Source organism: Limanda limanda, chromosome 19 (assembly GCF_963576545.1).
Source record: "Limanda limanda chromosome 19, fLimLim1.1, whole genome shotgun sequence".
In the NCBI taxonomy this organism is placed as follows: Eukaryota; Metazoa; Chordata; class Actinopteri; order Pleuronectiformes; family Pleuronectidae; genus Limanda; species Limanda limanda.
The window spans coordinates 17,943,779-17,948,655 of record NC_083654.1 but is presented as its reverse complement, the minus strand read 5'-3'; the positions used below and the strand labels follow the sequence as shown (position 1 = coordinate 17,948,655).

Below are 4,877 nucleotides of genomic sequence, written 5' to 3'. Positions count from 1 at the left end.
TCTCAGGGGATGGGGTGGGATGGGATGGGGGTGAAGGGGGAAAGGGGGGAGGGGGGGGTAACGGTGAGGGTGAAGCTCTCCTTGATTTGAGGCGGCTTCTCTCCCTTCCTCGGCTGTCCAGCCCTCTTTCTCCGTCCTTCAACTGTTGGAAGAAAATTAGGTAGAGAAGGGGGAGGGAAAGGATGGAGGGGACAAAAAAGAAAATTCCATCAGTCACTGCAACACAGAACATCAACCAAACACTGACAGTTTTAAACCGTGCCCTACAACCGAGAAGTATAAAATGTCTTTCAATGAATGATGGTGCAAAGCAGATGGAGGGCAACAATTTTTTTATCATCTATTTGGTTAGAGGCTGTCCTTCATCCTGTCTGGGTGACTTTTTATGGTTTGTTCGTCCTCACAGCCTATAACAATCTGTGACCTATTTACACAGCCAAGGATCGTCTACCTTCGAAAGGTAACCTTCGGCTCAAGGACTTTAGGTAGTCGACGTGAGAACTACAAAACCCAACACATCCAGAGTCAATAGTTAATCCCAAAGTGTTGTCACATCCTTCTACGATGTCGCGAGATAAGATGTCAAATAAGCAATCCTTTAAGTTCCTTCCTTAGTTGCAGTGAAAACATGATTGTTATTGTGGAATTCTGCTCATACTCTGTTTGCAGAGTACAGCACGTTTCTTAATTGTGTTCCTTAGAGCGCGGCCCAATTCAATGAAGTTGTCTACAGCTCCCCATGGCCACTGAGTGATTTAATGCGGATTCGCCCCCAAGCAGGTGCTTTCTCTGTGCGAAGTCATTTGGAGGCAATTCAGAACTGTGACCTCAGCACATTGGGCCCTCTGGGACCAGACAGAGGATCCGGCCGCCTTTCCCAGCCTTCGCCAGCAGCAAATGAGAGTGAGTGATAGAGCGTCAACGTGCCGGCGGTTTCTCTGCGCCCTACATTAGTAGAGAGCACTAAAGGAGCCTCTTAATGGAGCCTCAGGAAAGTCATACAAGTCGTCATCATTAAGGCAAAGAAAGATAAATAAAAAAACAGCATATACCCAACACAGCATCTTACACCGTGTTTGCTTTGGGTTATGACTGTGGAAAGCAGTAGTGAAGATTATTTTTTGTTGAACCACAAAGTACACGCAGCCCAATTTCGAGAGTCCGGCCTGTACTTCCCCCACGCCCTCTTTCTGTGTTTGCTTCAATTACTCACTCCATTTCGCCTCAAAACGGCGGACTCCCCCTCACTACACATACCGCACTCAGATCACACCTCCCTCCTTTCTTTAACACTCCATCAATCTCTGTATTCTTTCACCGCTTTCCTAAAGCTTTTCCACCTCCAGTCCGCTAACTTGGGAAAGCAGTACTAACAGCACACAAACTAAAGTCGCTGTGTTCCTACTTTAACCAGAAACACATTTCACCCACCACCAAACTCCATTCCCCATGTCCTGTTTTTCTTTTTTACGCAGAGTGACAAATGTTCTCCCCGTTCTTTTATAGTTAACGCTTGGAGTGATGCTGACTGCTTCCGCTGCCCGATAGCAACCGGGCCAAAAATAAGCCAGTGTAGTACCAAACTCAGTAAGAGGCTCGAGGAGAAAAGCCTTCAGGAGAGTCCAAACATTCCTCTCACCTCTGAAAGGCCAAGTCGGGTGGTTTACTGGCACTCGCTCTCCTGTAAAGGATCTGATACTCTTGATTAATAAGCCGTAGGACCAAAACGCATCATTCTCACATTCGGCATCGAGGTACTTTTCTATTCACAAAGCAGTAGGACTACATTATAGTCATCTGGGCTTTTTGAGTCAACCCGCAACACAACAGAATAACAACACTACTCATGCCTGTCTTTTGCTTCCTTTTACTTTCAGAGCCACTGCCAGAGAGTTACAGTTGACCCTAATCGTATATGAAACAAGAACAACCGTCCGATTATGATAAATATGAACGTGACGAACAAAGAATCAACGATCGATATCTGGTCAAGAATCAAGAATCCAGAAAGAAACGGCAGCTCAGGCAGGAACGTAGTAAACAACTTCCCGCGCCCCCTCCCATTTCTATCCTCCCCCTTGCTCCCTCCCTCCTCACTTTTGCACACGTTGTTCATAACTGCTGATTTCCCTTTGGCCATAGCAATAGTATCCAACCCACCCACCCACCCACACCCCCCTCTCCACATCATTCACATGAGGGCTGGCGTCTGCCCTCGGAGCTCGGTGTCTTTTGCAGGGCTTTTACACCAATGGTACTAAACACAGAGCTGTGTGGCTAGGGAGATGGAGAGGGAGAAGGGGGGGCAAATTCCTTTACTACTACGATTGGTTTGTCTCATCTCACAGCAGCAGCGTTCAAACACTTGAATGGAGGAGGCGGGTGAGATGTGGGAGATAAAGGAACCGCGGTGGAGGCTTCAATAAATCTGGGGTGGGTAATGACAGGTGTCAGTCAGCACCAGCACCATGCAGACCCCGGGCTTTCTCTGCTGCAGGCTGTGTTATTACAAGACATTAAAGTGCAGAGAGAAACATGTTAATTCAGACACGCTTCCCCACGTGTCGTGCAAAAAATAAAAAACGTGGTTGCCACCGAATACCGTTATTCAGGGGGGTTTCCTGTACAGTCAACACTGTCATAAGTCATGATAATGAGAACGGATCAGTCATATTCTCTGCTTTAACCGCAAGTGCCTCAGCAAATCCTCCAGTGTTTAGTCAGTCTCCTGATCACTGGAAATAGACCCAGACTTTAGAGATGAGCTTGACAGACATTAGGTTGACACTACATGCACACATCTGCTCAGGTGTCAATATCAGATTAATAAAAACTCTGCAAAACAACAGAAGCAGAGGTCGATCTGACTCAGTGGATCTACACTGTTGGATCAGGACTCAATACATGAAGCTAAAGAAACACACATTGTATTAATATGAAATACACTCACCTGTGTAATTGTCCAGAAACGGTGTTCACATTATTTAGCTCTGTGTCCTCCCTTCGTGTGTATCAACGTGGTGGCCACATAGTTTATCTTCCAAGTGCTGCATGGGCCAAAAAAGAAACATGCAAAATGTCAAAAATGTGTTTTGATTACAGCTGATGAATACAAATCTAAAAATCTAATCTAACCACACTTCAGCTGCCTGGAAGAAGCACATTCCCACACCACCACCAAAACCACCTCCACCACCACCTCCTCCTGTGTATCCGAGCTGCAATTGCATAACAAATGTTTGTGCAGATTCCAGACCTGCCGGATGGGTTATAACGACCCGGGGCCACAAATCTCAACCAGAAATCAATGCACACAAATCGGGGGAAACCAGATTTAACCTTGCCTCCTCCAAAACACAAAGTTACCCCGGAGTGTCAGGCAGCTGAACCCCACACACACACGAATGCAGTTTCGTAGCATTTTAAGCTAACAACACAACAAGCCCCGGCTGCGTTGACATAAGCATGCAAGGGGTCTTCTTAATGAGACCCCCAGTGCACTAACAGGGGTTTGTGTTTATCTGGTGACAAGCTAGCAGCCTCCATCCGTGCAATAACACACAGGGCTGGTGCTATGTTAGTGCATCCCTGGCAGCGGCTAGCTAGCATGTACCAGGAGGGCGAGTGGAGCTAATTCCTCCGTGTGCAGAGCTCCAGCGGTGGGTTCGGGTTCGAGTCCCACTGGTCCTTACTGGTTCCTAGACCCCCGGACCAGTGATGTCCACGACCACCACACGTCACACAGGACAACTCGGGTTATAACACAACTCCGCTACGACAGGCTAACGATAGCTTAAAGTCAGCTAGCTAGCTAACCACCCCCCCCAGGAAAAAAATTATATCTCCAAATGTCGGGTTTGAAAAAACAACACAAACGCACAATTCCACCGAGGGACACACACACGTAGGGGTTTTAAAAAAAGAATAAAAGGCGGAGGGATATATTCCAGCGGTGTAAAGTGACAGATGCAGCAGTGTAGGTTATTAAAAAAAAAAAAAAAAAACACTAACTGTCAACAAAATGGCGGCTGCGTTGAATCAACAGAGACCCGAAATGGATCTCCCCCCCTCCCCTGGTTAGTCCTTCTGGTTGAAAAGCAAGAAAATCCTCCGGGTCCCTTACAGCGACTGGTGGTCGTGGTGTCTCCCCCCCCACGCCGGTGCTGCGAATAATCCGCTCCCGGGTTAGGGTTAGCTGGGCCGGGACGTGTGGGCTCGGGCCTCCCTCGTTCCGCGGGCCTCCATGTCTGCTCAGCCCGGATCGTACAGTGTCAGTGCAACACGGGCATTCTGCTCCCAGGGAGGGAGGGAGGGAGGGAGGAGGACCGAGGAGGGAGGGCGGAGGAGAGGAGAGAAGAGCAAATGTCGGTTGTGTGTGTGTGTGTGTGTGTGTGTGTGTGTGTGTGTGCTGGCTCCTCTGCTCATTTAAAGAAACCTAGGTTTGACTTTCATTATTTGTGTGTTTTCTGGATGGTGGCTGCAGGTGGAGGAGGAGGAGGAGGAGGTGCAAGAGGAGGAGGTGCAGAAGGAGGAGGTGTCCACTGTCAAAACCCCGCGGTGTCAACACAGGAGCCCCATGAATAAAACATCCCGCTCCCATCAGGATGTGGCTCCTGTGCTGGGATGAGACCATTAACCAGTCAATCAGAGCATTAACGTAGTCTGTGTTAAAGCAAACAAACAAATGGGACCAGGAGAGAGACCCCTGAATAATGCACTTGGAAGTGATGGACATAACTTACATATAATGTTATATCCTTGTTTTGTGCACGAACATTATTCAAAGTTTGTCCAAATGTTTTAGTTTTACTCAAAATCTACTAATTTCTTTGCTCTTTATTGCTCATCAGCCGTCCAAAGAGGGAATCTTGCACTAA

General features: G+C 47.7%; 1 long non-coding RNA gene across 1 annotated transcript; it reads right to left on the bottom strand.

Annotated features, from left to right (window-relative positions):
- Positions 1-42: 42 nt before the first annotated feature.
- Positions 43-4,256, bottom strand: LOC133025508 (uncharacterized). The gene is made up of 3 exons (XR_009683151.1): positions 4,124-4,256; positions 2,951-3,047; positions 43-142 (listed from the first exon to the last, which is right to left on the bottom strand). It is a non-coding gene; the product is annotated as an uncharacterized LOC133025508 (long non-coding RNA).
- Between the last annotated feature and the right edge of the window lie 621 nt (positions 4,257-4,877).